Genomic DNA, 15,528 nt, shown 5'->3' with positions numbered 1-15,528 from the left:
TGACTCTGACAGTTTGATACTGGTGGTTTTCAATGGCAAATTACCAACATCTGTACTGCAAAATTCAGCTACTGCTGCAATTATTCAGCAGGGATAACCACAGAGGTGCTAGGACTTTTTCATTTTCTATGTGTTACCTAGTTAGATGTGACCTACAATTGAGACCTAAACTACACATGGTGGCAAGTTCGGTCTCTTGTGTTAGAAACGTAAATGAAACCATATGAAAACTTAATATGCTGTGAAAAACCCAATGGCAAATGCATCAAAGACAGAAAATGAAAGACTGGAAAAACATCTGAATGGGCTTCTTAATCATATAAGAATTCCAAGTTTGCAGAGCAATTCAGAAGTAAAATTTATACAATTCATTCATTTCCACAAAAATGATGTCTTTTCATTCCCACATACTGTTCTAACTGTCTTGCACAGTAAGCACGAGTAGAGTGTGACTGTACAAGCTGAAAAGTCACATCTAATGTCCATGGCAAGCAACTGGAACTCTTAATTGCTTTTGAAAGAAAAATGTAGCTAAAAGATAAATAATCTAGTCATATATAGAACTCAAACTCAAATATTTATTTTTAAATACTTTCTAGAAAAGGGAATACAAATATGAGCAGAAGTGAGAGGCTATGATAGGAAATATATTTCTAAGAGAGAATTAGGTTTGGATTCACAATAAAATTAATATTTGGATTCATAATGAAATTACTGCTTTATTATTCCACTGCTTCTGTTGTAGCTAGGTGCCTATCAGGGTTTTAAGTTATAATCCAGTCGGGTCAAGGATTTACTGATATATGAAACTTAGTTTAGTTTGTAAGTTGGCACTCAGTCTTCAGCTTCATATCACTATTGTTTAAGCTTCAGAACCAGATCAAGGTGTAATATAATTGCTGTTAAAACGCACGGTCAGAAGGATGGTTTCCTTTGTGTTTCATGCTCTCCTGGCTGGTTGGGCTTTCACACTGGGCAGCCACAGGTGTGCAGACTGCACTGATCCTGCCCCCAAATACTTCACTGTTGAGAAAGGAGAGGGAAAATATCACCATGCATCAGCTTCTTCTTGCTGTGTAGCTATGGTTCTGCATTAATACATAAGGGCTGATTCCCAGCTTTAGATTTGCAATAAACATTTTACATGAACTGTGTAGTATGGGATAAGAGACAAGTCAGGAGGAGTTACTTTGCATGACTATGGGCCAAAAACCCACAAAACAACAACAAAGAGAAATCTGCATGTTGTAAGCAAAAAGTGTAAGAAGAAATTGCATAAAAAACAATTTTCTCTCAGTTGTGTTAAGGCCAAACAGTAGTAATTTTTAAATGCTGATGATAGTTATAGTCTTTATGGCTCTAATCAGCTAATCAGGCTGTGGCAAAAATCATCTGTAGTCACTAAACAATTAAATGCCTACTTCCCTTTAGAAAAAAGAGAAACAGGGTTGAGCTCCCAGGAAATTAGAGTAAGTTTCTCAGAAGAAGCTGTTTTGGACTGCTCAGAGGGTTCTTTGTGAGTAAAAGGATGAAGCTCTTTGATGGGCAAAGGTAGCTTGTTTTTTGTTTGGTTGGTTTTTTAATTTTCCTGTTATGTTGTGGTTATTTCAATTTAATTTAGGTATTATAAGTGCCAATAAATCTAATAAAACACTTAAAGGATCATAGATATTTATATTTTGAAATTGATAAGGAAGAGAACATCTAATTTTGATGATGCATTATCATAGCAATAATAAAGCAATTTTCAGTCCTCATTTCAAGCAGAGTGTTGTGCTGGCTATGTTCTTATCAGTGGGGCAAAGGATGCTAATCAATGTCCCCATCGTGCAAATCCTACTTCTAGGATTCTAGGACCTAGGACCTAGAAGTAGGATTCTAATCCTACTTCTAGGATTCTTTACCTAAGGAAAAAAATAGGTCACTAATTTTTTTGTAGTAGTACTGAATCCAAATGCTGTGAAGTGAATTAAATGCAAACTAAGTGGACTAGGAAATGTTTGTAGCTTTGAAAAGCAGGGGCAGCTGCTGTATATGCAGTTGGATGAAGATTATATAGAAGAAAATACACATGTAAATATCTTTTTCCATTCTGACTCTACATTTCACGTGAGCATGGACAGAACAACTCTAGATATTATATTCACATCAGCAGCACCTTAAAACATTGTCATCATTTATAGCAGTCAGAAATATAGAAATGAATATTGATTGGTCACTAAATTAAGAGTAATATGATGACATAGCTTCCAGGCAAATCCACATTGATTTATGAGTGGGTCTGGGAGGAAGGGGTAAGGATAAGGTTTAACAGGTATCATAATTTTGTGATTGAGATTTTTCTCATGTAGGACTAAACAGTTTAAAAAGAGAAACTGTGTGAGTGCAATGATCTAAATGGAAAATTTTGCCAGTCTCTAGGCTATTTGAGAGGAGTTTTAGCCTCTTACCAGAGTACTGAGCCATTTCACTGTGTATTGGTGTCATCAGGGGAAATACAGCATGAAGCTAATAGTAATGAGAAAATAAAATTACTTCCCTGTGGCGCAGGTTGGAGCGAGTATAAGTTGCAACTCTGTTTTGTCATGTTGGTCTTTTGTTTTGTTAATGCTGAGTGTATTCAGTTTACAAACACTGGAATTGTAGCTGTCTATGTATAACATCTCCATTTAGGAAAACCCACTAAAGTAATTTGAAGTGCATTCCTCCTAGGAATCCATGTAATCCAACATTTTTACCTGCCTCTTGACAATCAGGGCAGTGATTGGTTTCTGCAACATGCTATATCTGACAGTCATATCTAACATGTTTGTTTGAGTGGAGCCATGTGCGAGTTGCAAAGCAGAGAACTCAACCCACTGTGTCACTAACTAAATCCCAGGGCTTTGTATTTCCACGTATTTCTGTTTTGCTAAGGCCAGTGAAGAGGAAAATTAAAGGAATTAATGCCATAAGGAACTGTTTCTCATCTGGTCATGTTTACACAAAAATACAGAGAATTATGCCTTTAAAAGTTCAAGTCTTAAAATGGAGGTTTGTGCATAGCAGACTTAAGTCAAGAAGTCACTTGCAACAAAACTGGGTTTGTTTTTTATCATCACTTGCAATATCCTGATTCTCTGCTAGCTATTGCAAACAGTTTGGCGAGCAAGCAGAAGAGATGTCAGAGGACGAGGTATCAGTAAGAAGAATTCTTGGCCATTGCTAGGTAAAGGCATGACTTAATACAGAAAAGTATGATTTAGTCACTGAATCAGTTTTTAAAATAACATTTCTCCAAAGGCAAGAAACAAACCTTAGAAAACATATTTATATCTGGTAATAAAAGAAACTACTATTTTTTTTTAATCTGAAAGTGCAAAATGATAATTTGTATATTCTGAACATTATGAACAAAGCCAGACAACTCCATAGTTTTTGATGAATTTCACTGATAGTCTTATAAATGAAGGCATGATCTAAGGAGAAATCATCCTCTTCATTCTGGATTTTAATTTTTGTTCAAATGTTAATTTCTAAAAGCTGGCAAGTATCAATTCTCTGAATTCAAAAGATTGAATTTCTGAAGGTTTTGTATCTTAGGACTTGTAACAAGACTTGGTACTAGAAATATTTGGTCTTGGAGTCTCTAAAATTGTTCTTTGTTTCTTCAGTCAGCTGTAAGGGATACTAAGTTCTCCTAACAAAAATAAATAAATAAATAAATGAGCAGCATAAAGAGAGAGAATGAAAAGTATTTTCATGAATATAAGTAGTATTTTTCACAAATGTCTTCAAATTTCTTTGTTGCTTTTTCTTATTGTTCACTCATTTACTTCCTCATGATTATGGCATCGGTGTGATGATTTCCTTGGGGAACCCCATCTTCAAGTTTCAGGAAAAAACATGGTACAGTTGAGTTTGAGAAAATTGCTTGTGCCCTAGACACGAAACTGTCTTGTCCTGCTTCTAGAAATGCTTCAGTGCTCCTTTCTCAAAGACTCATGTTTCCTTTCTTGAAGCCTGCTGGCTGGCGAGAGGACTTGGGTCAGGCGGGCACACACCTCCAGTATGACATCCGTGCTGCGTCCTCCTCCGCTCCCAGCCCTGGCTACATCCAGGCTGTCTCTCCACCCAGTGCAGCAACAGCTCTTCCCTGTCTGCTTCTGGTCCTGGGACTGCCTGATGTGTGATGGCATTGATTCTTTCCCTGGGATTGCTTTAGTGACTATGACAACAGAAATGTGATGTTTATTCATACACAGAAGATACAGAAAGAGAAGTTGCAACACAAAGGTTCGAGGATAAATAAGAGCTGCTCTCTGCAGCTCTGTGTTAGGACTGGAGGAGTACATGACAGTGCTCCTGTAAATGTTTGCATGTAGATTTAACTGGGCAGGAGCCCCAAGACTTTTGTATGGGCAAAAACATTGCTGTCTTGTGATCTGGAGTTAACACAGACAACACTAATAAACTGCAGTACTTACCGGGATGTTTCCCTGTCCTATTAAAAAAAAATAAAAAAATAAAAAAATATATAATCTAATATTTCTCTCCACTGCCATCTAGTGAAGTTGTTATGCTGCATAAAGGCTTTGATACTCTCAGCTGATCATTGTAACTGCTAATCATATCTTAGTTACATACAGGACTTTGTGCAGAAAATAGAGTTTGAATGTAAAATAGCTAATATTCATCCTTAGAATAATAGCAAATAAAACTAAAAAATAGCAAAAAGTTAGGTAAACTAAGTCTAATTGTAGAATTCTAAAAGTGACTAGAGATATTCAAAAGGGTTTTGAATAAAGCGAGAACTAAATCTCTGCAGGCTGACAGAGTGGTTTATATTCAGACTTTTTTTATTCCCCCCCCCCCCCCCCCCCCCCCCCCCCCAAAAAAAAAGTAAATGGGTTTCCTAGGGATTAAACCAATATAAGTTCAGAAATAAAAAAAAAATAGCTCTTGTGGCAAATGTACAGTTTCTGTTTTGTAAACCATCCTAAAAGATTTTAAAGTTAAGATTTGTTTTTTGTATGCTGTTACTTCCAGAATCTTGCAGAAAGTTTATCCTTACACAGAACATCCCTTCATTAAGGTCTGAAAGGTACTCCAGATGTCGTTTGGACGTTGCCCTGCACCAAATCAAGTTTGTAATTAGTCCATTCCATCCCTTCAAATAAGTGATCTTTTCAGCCTCTGATCTCTCCTGATCCACCTTTTGTGTGTGTGTGTCTCAGTTACCAGTCTGTATCTTCTACTTCCAGTCTGTATCTTCAAGTCCACAGAATGATGCTAACCAAAATCCTCACTGAAGTTCTTTGGCCTAGAATTTAAACAATATATTTCAAAAAGAAGATGTTGAGATTTTCATTAATTAACTATGCTCAACCATGTCAAGCAAAAGACACTGTAGGTGTACTTTTTTTTTCCTGCTTCATGTGCCAGGATGTGCATGTCCCCAGGTTATGCTCTGAGCAGTTGCCTGATCTGGAAAGAGAAGAGAAAAGAAATGGAACAATTATACTTCTCCATATCTGTTCAACTCGATGAGATTGATTTTGTTTAAAGATCCTTGGCTATTTTTGTTACTTACAAGTAGGTCAACCCATCTTTTCCTGATAGGGGAAATAGCTAAAATAGGACATGCAGCTCTAAAATCATTACTGCCTTCATGTATCATTCAGTGAGCAAAATCTCTGTCTTAATGCTCCCATGAACATCTTCCTAAAACCAGAAGCTTTTTGCAATACAAGAGACTAAAATTACTTCAAGTTGAAAACATACATAATATTAAGACAATTTAGAAGAAGAATATATTGAGGCAAAAATAATTCCTTCTGTGGCTGAAACCTGTACTTTAATTATGATAGCTGAGTGGTATCTCTAGACTCTGTCACATTCACTGTATCTCAATTTCACTTGCACAGACAGGATGGAAAAGCCTGAGTTCATACAAGGCTAATCTGTTTGCTTTTGTGTCTAGCTTTAATAGATAGATGGGGCTTAAGTAATTATTTTTAGTTTTGTCCTACTGAACTTGTAATTTTCCCCAAAATCTACCAGGCAATATTTACTGGCAAACTTTTGGTGTGTATCCTTCAGCCCTAACTGATTAAATACTGTGTTAAAGTAGAAAGATAGGATGAGTTAATTTATAGTTTAACTTGAGGTTAGCTGCTGAGACGTGTACTACAGGCAGAAACAGTAGATATATGGACTTGCTGTATTTTCTGGAGTTGTGAAAAGGAGGTCAAAGAATCACAGAATGGTTGAGGTTGGAAGGGACCTGTGGAAGTTATCTAGTACAACGTGCTTGCTGAAGCAGGGCCACCTAGAGCAGGTTGCAACCTAGAGCAGATTTTTTGGTTGGAAAGTTGGTTGGAGTGGTCCAAAACATATCTGGGATGCAAATTAATAGTTAAGGACTGTGAGAGCTCAGAGTAAATCATTCACGTTTACTCTTTTCTAACTGATTTCTAATTTACTCTTCTCTAACATTTATTCTTTTCTACTTTTTTATCTGTCTTGGCCTATCTAAAATGTTTAGCAGACATTGAGAAGTGTTTGCTTTTGAAAATTTCCTCCCAGATATTAGCCAAGCTCAACCTGAAAGTCTAAAGTAGAGCATGAAAAAATAAAATAGAGAGTGAAATAAATAGTCATCTGGCAACCAAAAGACAAGTCCGGGGTGTAGTAAAGTTCTGGCAATTATTTATTTGGGGAAAAACTTTTGATTAAAGTCTTCCATGGAATTGTATCATAAAGTGTAAATTACTGAGCAACAACTCTTAATATTGCTTGCTAAAAGGTTTAGGGAATTCAGGAGGCTTTGAAAAATCTGATGCTTACAGTTCTGAATGAGGTTGCTATATAGGGTAATTGGAGTAATATTTAAAGAAAGTAACAAACCTTTATTCAGTTTACTGAGAAAGGGTTAAATAGGACTTAGTTGTATCTACTACTCCCCTAAGCCAAGCTGACTGAGTGATTAAGAGAGAGTTATTTTACCTGTCTCTTGAGGCTGTCTTCTAAATAATCTTAAATCATACAGTCTTCACAGACTTATTTACAATATGCCAGGATAGCCAGACAATGACCATGTTGCTAATTATACGTAAGCAGACAGTTTGGTTCATTGACAACTTCAGTACTGATCTTTTGCTGAATAACATTTAATTTCTAGCCAAATTGCATTTAAGCTTCTTTGTTCAAGAACTTGCCTTTCTGAGTTAGAAGCAATGACATTTGAACACTTGATTGCATGTTGCTGTAATACTTACATTTAGTTTTTATTGGAAAAATACCATTCTGATTAGAAAACTACAGCCACTGTGTTATCTTTATTTACATCTTCATCCAAAAAGTTACAAGTTAATGGAATATAAAGAACCCACAATGCAGTTCCTAAGTAGCCCTATTATCAATAAACAGCTAAGAAAGTACCTTGTACTTAGGAACATCAAGCACATCAGGAGGAAGACGGAAGTTGAATTATGATGGCATTGCACGGTTCACAATATATTCTCAACCAGAATTCTTATTACTTTTTTTGAAGTTCCCTGGTAAGGTTTCAGTATTAAGAAGCTCTCTTTTATTCTTTCCATGATTGTTTATGTTGGACCTCACATACTCCAAGCTGTTTTGCTTTTTTTTTTTTTTTATTTAGCTCACCCCAAAACATCAGAGCTTATGGACATTCCTACAGCTGATAAAGCAAAGTAAATGGCCTTTATGTCTCAAGCTAAAAAGCAGTGTGGCAGATTAAATGGCATGCCCTTCTTTGAAAAGTGACAAGAAAGAAAAACTCCACGAGTGCAAAGCCACTTGTTTTTCACTTTCAGGGTAAGCTGCTTGATGGATAGGTGGCTATAGAAGAGGGATGAATACAGGGCATTTTACTTAGACACAGGAAAGTTCAAGATTGATTACATACCCTAGTTTTGCATAGTGCAGCTTCTATACATAATATTAAATGCAGACTGCAGAACAAAGGTAAAATATTTCAGGATGTGCTGAATATGGATGACTATAACATAATTATTTCCTCTTTTCAATGCACTGTTGTTTGTAATACCATGCTATAAAATTATCCTGTTGAAAAGATGAATCAATCTGATCAGGTTTATTAATGCTCAGCTACACAGAATTACTGCAGATGGATTTTACAAAGCAGTACTACAGTTTCTCAGTCTGCCAGTAAGTTGAATGCTGTTCTGTTTCCACAAGGAAAATGTAATAAAAATGAGACATCAAGAAATCTATGGAAAATGTGGAGAGGAAAAAAAAAAAAAAAAAAGGATTTTAATTCTAATTCACAGTAATGTAAAGTATCTGCAAAAATGGCTTGATTTAAGTCAAACTTTTCTAATCAAGTATCAAAATGTTTTGTTTTCTTGAGAAGTTAACCTGTCCATTGTATTCTTTTCTATTCCTGCACTCCATCAGAGTAATAACTGTATTACACCTTGTATGTACATTTTCCATTATATATAGGAATGAATGTATATTAAAAAATCTGGTGAAAAGGGAGAAGGATATAAGCTACAAACTTCGAAGGTAATCTTGTTGCATAAGATCAGTGTCAGACTTAGCATCCATTTTGTCTAAAATCATGTGTCCTAATATAACCAAGGCTGAATACTTAGGAAGAGAAAAACATGAGAAAACAACTAGTGATACTTCCCCAGAATTCTTTTCTGGCCTATGTTGCTATATGGCCCAGATCTTCCTGAGCCAGAACTGGTGTGAGCTTGATCCAACTCTTGATGGATTTTTCTTCCATAAGCTTTCCCAATCCCTCTCTAAATCCAAGGAAACTTTTGGTGTTCTGGTTTGGTCCTGACTGTGGAACCACCTCTATGAATCTGGTTTTGTTGGGTTTCAAAAATCCAGGGCAAGTTTTGGGGTCCTGACCCTAATGAGGTTGATGGACTGCTGACCAGGACTCCATCCTTGCTTCCACTTGCACATATTGCATCTGGTGCACAGGCTGCCTTCAGTTCTTCTGAAGGAATAAAATACATATAAATAATAAAATAAAAAATAATGACTTCTGGGAAAATTATTTGATGTCTATCCTGTCTTAGACTCATTTGGTGGATGTAAAAGTAGTGTCATAATAATCACTTAATATTTGTAAAGAAAAACAGAATTCGGCAGTATATTATTGTGCAAATTTATATGTAGTTTGCATTTTTTTTATTTGTTTACTTAAAGAGTAATTTTTTTTTTTTTTTTTTTTTTTTTTTTTTTTTTTTTTTCAGGCAGAAGGCATAGAGATTTTGCTAATAAGGGCAGATTCTTTTGATGTCAGGCCTCACGCTGCATAAACTTCATAGACCCATCATTAGTTCTTGTCATCTCTTAGGGGTTTTTGGCTTGGGGCCAAACAATTGATATAGTAGAGAGCTTCCAGCTAAAATAACAGCCTCTGCATCTTTATCTTCCCATCCATCAGATTGTTGGTGGAAGATAGGGCTAATTTGTCACTCTATCCACTTGGAAAAGTTTGATAAATGGCTTAATTAGACTTTTTTTTTATTAAGAAATCATATTTCTTGAGAACTGGAGGTTGGGAAAACAATGGATAAGGAGTAAATTAGAAAAGGAAAATATTTTTTCTTCAGTAAAGATGGAGGAGACGTGACCATTATGTGAGGAGGAGAAGTGGAAAGAGTGCAGTTGGTTGGAAAGAGTTTCAAGGAAAAACAAAACAAAAAAAATAACAAAGAAGTGTTCTGCAAGCAGAGCAGTAACCTGGAGAGTGTGGGCTTGACAGTGTCTCTATAGAAGCACCAAGCTGCAGAGTGCCAATTTAAATTGGCACTCCCAAATTAGAGTGCATTTAATCCTTTATGTTGAGACCTCTAAAACAAATAACATGGCATCATTGTACCCTGAAGAACATCCAACTATACAATTAAGTATATTGGCTTAATGTTTTTTAATCCAGATTGTCATATGTAATGAAGGAAACCATGCTCTTGAGGACACTCTTTGCACTGGTTAGTGTCTATGCCAGTCAAAGTGAGGACTTCACTTCAAACCTCATTCTTTAGTTTGGGGAAAGAGGGGACAACACCATGGCCATGTGCAATTCTTTTTGTGACGAGTCAAAGGCTGAGCAAAGCAGGATCACAGTTTTCAAATATCCCTGCAAAGAATGCTCTAAATTTAAAAGGATATTTCCATTTTCTTCTTCTTGTGAGGTCATTTCATGGCTTATGAATAAAGCACCTACAAGGATTAAAATCAGTAGTTTTGGTACTTTTGGAACTTTCAGCCACAAAAAAAAGGGAGAGGGAAGCTGCATGAAGTTCTTTTCTTGAGTGTTGTTTTAGTCACTGTGTTTAGATAGTTACCCCTCTACTTTACATACGTAACTATGACATGTATACACACGTATTCACAAATGTGGATGTGTCTGTGACATCTGGCAAATCTTAACATGTTACATATGCCTGGACTTTGTATTTGTAACCATCTTTTTATGTAACTATGCTATTTAGGTCACTAAGAAGCATCATTTTTCTTCCTCTTGTCTGATGTAAATTAACAAGGCAACAGACAAATTTCATTCTCCACTTTTCAATAAACTGTCCAGAAATTGGATGTACTTCAAAAATAATGTTAAGACTCCTTAACCTCCAGGCAAAAACTTATTTTAGGAAGCAAAAGACAAATATTTTTCAATTAATAAGATTTAGCATCCACTTCTATGCAATGCATTAATATGAAATGACACTGAGGGGTAATAGGCCTGGAATTAGTACTTCCCCAAGGAAATGTCTTATCTTTTGCACTAAATTAACTGTGTCTTTCTCACACATCCTAAAGCTGTCACTTTGGGCATTCTGCTTAAGGAAATGTCTTCTGATTTAAAGTTTCTGAGAAGAAAGGCAAAACAAATGTGGTTAAACAATAATGACCTCTTACGCCCCAGTCTCCACAACCCTTTCTGAAGTGGGTAGCTGTTACCATTACCATTAAATCATTAACACTTCTGGAAAGGTCACTGGGACAGAATGTGGGAGTAGCCTCCATGTGGGTCAAATCCTGGAGGCATTACATCTGTGAAAGCACAGCAGAAAATAGCAGGGTAACGAGGCAATGAATCAGGATAACACAGTGAACTGCATAAGGGGCCTGTTGAGGAGTTTTCAGGCTGGCCTGCAGGCAATCATTACAGCTACAACCAGAGATGGGTGTAAGTTACTGCTATCTCCTGGTGGCCTCTCTGAGACCTAATAATCACAATGCAAGCACTGCTCTGCAGGTATTCGCCATTGCTGCAAGCCAAGGTCACCAAAAGGGGACTTTGGGACCTGCTTTTGCTACTCTTGCTGTTTTGGCCCAAGTGCTGATGCGACCCCTGCTCTTCGTGGCTGCTCTCACCAGAGACCACAGCAGGAGGGCCACGCTGACCTCCAGCTCAGCAGATGTTGTTTGCAGAGCCAGTTATGTGAAAAGGCTTTGTCTGTGCTATTCTGTCTCACTCCTCTGTTGACAGGAGTTGCAAAATGCCCTGTATTGCTGTTTGTAGATGGCACCTATTAAGAGCTCCAAGTTGGGCCTTCTTGTAAATAAGGGTCATCCTTAACATAATAGGAAAAAAGATGTAAAAAAAAAAATAATAATAATAATAAAAATATGAGTTGAGTTTATATGATGGCTTGGTTTTACCATTTCCTGTTAGAATGTCAGGACTGGTACTCTGCAAACATTTTCCATCTCAGGGAATGGTTTGATACATCCTAACTCACATGAAGTGAAATGGTCATCACTGGACCAACCATGACGGTTGAAGCTATTCATGTGCATGTTTACAGGATCTGGTCCCAAGATAGTAACTACCTCTATTACTAGTGAACTGAAGATAAATTGTGCTTGCAGCTTTAGTTCTTCACTAGGAAATCTGATTTATCTGATTGCAGAATCTAAAAGTTCAGCAAAGTGACTACACATTGGGACATGAAAAGTGCATTTACAGGATTATTTTTGCATTGAAGGAAAGGAAATCAAGCATTTTTTTTCCCGTGTAAAGAAACGTTTTAGATGCAAGGAAAAAAAAAGGATATGTCAATCCCTGTGTTGCTGATTTGCTATTTTAAGCTAAGTGAATATACGCAATATGCTTTACTATACTTTAAAAATAAGAACTGTGAGAAATAAAGCTCACTATGTCTACAGTAATTCTGTGTTTTTATTTAGAGACAGTTGTGGATATTAATATTTTAAATTAATTCAATGTGTTTGGAGTTGCTCTGCCACTTAGTTTACTTGAAAACTAAAACCATTTGTAACAAAACAGCTAGGTTGGTTTTAAAGTCAAACCAGTGTAAAAGAATATGTAAAACTAATGGTGCACTTCAGACCAATAAAAAAAAAAGTCTTTTGGACTATAAATGAAAATGACTTCAATTTATGTGCATTAGAAACCAAAGCTAAAACTCTAGAGGTACTTTGAAAAAAAAAAAAAAATCTCCAGACATTCATGTTATGATTCCCTCCACCCACCCACCTGCCCCCCCCACCCCCCCAATAAAAAAAAAATCATTCGATTTAAAGTGAGCTCAAGGGTAGATTACTACAGGTATTGAGCATCCAGGAGAGTTGGAATGAGTATATTGGAACTAACTGGAAGTTTTGCGGCCAGATCTTTTTTGAATCCTGTGAATAGCATATCTGCAGTTTTAACTACCTAAATCTGCTATAGCACAGAAAAAAGTATCTTCTATGTTAGTCAGCCAGTGGTGAAGATTGGAGAGTAGAGCTAATGTAAGCCCTGATCATGAAGTAGACGTATAGAACAGGAGAAAAAAAAAAATAAAAAAAAAATTGGCTTTAGGCATTTCCAGTAGGCATTTTCGATACCACGGCTTTGCTGTATTGTACAACCAGAAGTGATCAGTAGCTGGAAATAACCTTTGATGTCTCATGTGAACATCAATATGAGCATGCAGTAGTGAGTTTAAAGTGACCATGATACTAAGCTCCACGTGGTCAGTGCTCTCAAGCATTTTGGCAGATGAACTTGGTTTCTTACAAATGATCAAGTGTTCTTATCAGCAGTTAACCGCATATTGAATAGGCTTAGATATTTTTACATGTACATTAAGTACCATCTGCTAAATGATTGTGAATCTGCCATTGATTTGCTTTTTAACACTTGCTATCATATACATTTTAAAAGAATCTGTTATATATGAATAAAGAAGAATAGCTCATAACATTTTACAATTACTGTAAATAAACCATATCTGGCAGTCTGTCCTAAGATGAAATGAAGCATATTTTTATTTCACCTTACGGTATAGTGTGTTTTATTCAAACCAAGTTCTTATTTGTTTTATTTAGAGCCTGAACTGAAATCATTATGCTTTAGTTTTTCATAAAATGCTTGGAAACTAGACTTTTCAGTAAGGATTTCAAAATGATGTCATTTTTACACAGTTGAAAAGTTTAGACCAAGCACGGGACAGCAGAAACAAAGGGCCAGGTTCATTCAAATATTAAAAAAGGTACATGAATGATCCCAAGTGGAATTTAGTTACGTAAGGACTTCACAATCTGATCATAGTGATGACCTGCAGATTGCTTAGCTGTAGTTCAAATTAATTTCTGGAAAGAGTAGGTAGAAGCTATAACATTCATGGCATTTTTTCTCAAATGAAGAAAATTGCTAGCCTTCCTTCTTCTTGTGACACAATAACACTTGAATAGTTATTTTCGTTATGATGAACTCTATCCTTAGGATTGGTTGGATAAACAGTTTTTTTTTTAAATAAATATTTATTATTAATATCTTGATTATTTGGTTGATAGCTGTTTTCAAAGGGGAAGAATATAACACAATCAGGAAAGTGTATGATAGTCTCTCTACTGAGCTCAATAGTAATATCTTCTAGTCTTCCTGTCTAGTTCATCTATTGAGATAATCTCTGCCAAACTTTTTCATCCATTATATATTATCTATGAACTAAATAAACTCCATTTTCTTTTTAATACAGATTCCAGTTGCTCATCCAGTTGCTTCTGGGCTCGTTAAGGTAAGTGAGAAACACAGTGAACTTGAGTGAATATAAATCCAGAAGAGAGATCATAAAGCAAAGGATATGCATGTAGTTAAAATTGTTTATGTATGTTTGCTTTGATCTTTAAATGTAAAACTAATGCTCATCGCAAGTTAATAATTGCTTACCAGAACCAGATTTGCCTTTCATTGTAGCATCAAACTTGAGATAATAATAGCAGCATGAAAAATAGCTCCTAAGTTGCCAGCAGGAAAAATAGCTTCTGAGGTTTTAATGTATGATGCTTTTACTCTTTTGGCTTTCGTTTGCCTTTAGAACCAGAAATGAACATATTATCCTTTCAAATTGCTTTGATAAATCTCATTCACTTCAGGATTAAACATTCCTGAACATCTTTATGTCTCACTGATCTCTTTCAAACAAACATAAATTAATTCTTTAGCTCAAAATTTCTACTCATGAGACCTAATTCCCCTTGTCTCTAGCATTATTATAGCCAAGTTTGTTTGTACAAAGTGACCGTCATGTTACTGTTTTGATTTGTGCTATTTGACATAGCTGGCTTGCATACTTAAGGGAAGTACAGAGATCATGCATGGCATTGAGCAGTGCAAAACAAGACTCAGCTTTTAACGCTGTAGTGTCCTACAAGGGCAAGTTAGAGGATTATATGTCAAACGTCAGTTGTGGATGCAAATCTTTTTGTGTTACTTGAGTTCAAATGCAGGTGGAACCACCAGGTACTAGCTACTTCATGATATGGTGTATCTCCTCTGAATTAAAGCAGAGGATAATACACATAAAGACAAGAGTTCACTCCTCATAAATACTCATACACGAACATTTGCAAAATTGTTAACGGCATAACATGACTCTGCTCTCTTGAAATAATTGAACCATGTGATTTATACCACTAATTTTAGTTGACCATACTGTAAACTTCTGGAAGCTGACCCTATTCAAAAGAGTGTGATATAAAAAAAAAAAACTTTTTCTGCAGGAAAGGTATCCACTGAAGATGATATTAAACTTAAAACAGTACAAGTTTCTATCAGAGTACTGCAGTTCCACACAGCCAAGTATTCATCTGGTTTTATGGGCCTGCTAGGTGTCACTTGACTTTCTTGGTGTGTGTATTTCTTCATGTATATTTATGTGGACAGCACTGTTCTGGTTGTAAACAGTATAGCTGGCCAGGCCAGCTGGATGGTAAGGAAGCATCAGCCACAATTGTGAGTGATGTAGGTATTGTAGTATAAAAAAAACACCCAGAGTGTGCTGCTGGTCCTCTGGGGATGCTGTGAGTGGCCACTACCACCCCAGCACATGGTGGGAATCATTTGGAATAACTGGTTTTCTCACTTGCAACTTCTGTTTAGGGGCTCTGGAGGGGAAGAGACATACAGGGAGGATCTGAAGGACACCGTGTCTGTGCCTGGCACCACTCTGCAGGGCAGCTTTTGGCCAAGGGGCCTCTGACAAGTTAGGTAGTCCAGGCTGCCTTTGGGGGAACCCA

General features: G+C 36.4%; 1 long non-coding RNA gene across 1 annotated transcript in view; it reads left to right on the top strand.

The window, feature by feature from the left end:
* Positions 1 to 1,294: 1,294 nt before the first annotated feature.
* Positions 1,295 to 15,528, top strand: part of LOC137855923 (uncharacterized) — a 39,804-nt gene continuing 25,570 nt past the window's right edge. The window contains exons 1-2 of the long non-coding RNA XR_011096049.1: positions 1,295 to 1,551; positions 13,989 to 14,027. This is a non-coding gene — a long non-coding RNA (uncharacterized lncRNA). The remainder of the gene's footprint in view (positions 1,552 to 13,988; positions 14,028 to 15,528) is intronic.

The sequence above is a fragment of the Anas acuta genome, chromosome 4 (genome assembly GCF_963932015.1).
Source record: "Anas acuta chromosome 4, bAnaAcu1.1, whole genome shotgun sequence".
NCBI lineage: Eukaryota > Metazoa > Chordata > Aves > Anseriformes > Anatidae > Anas > Anas acuta.
Note: the sequence above shows the minus strand (reverse complement) of the source record. Positions and strands in the feature narration are given on the sequence as shown.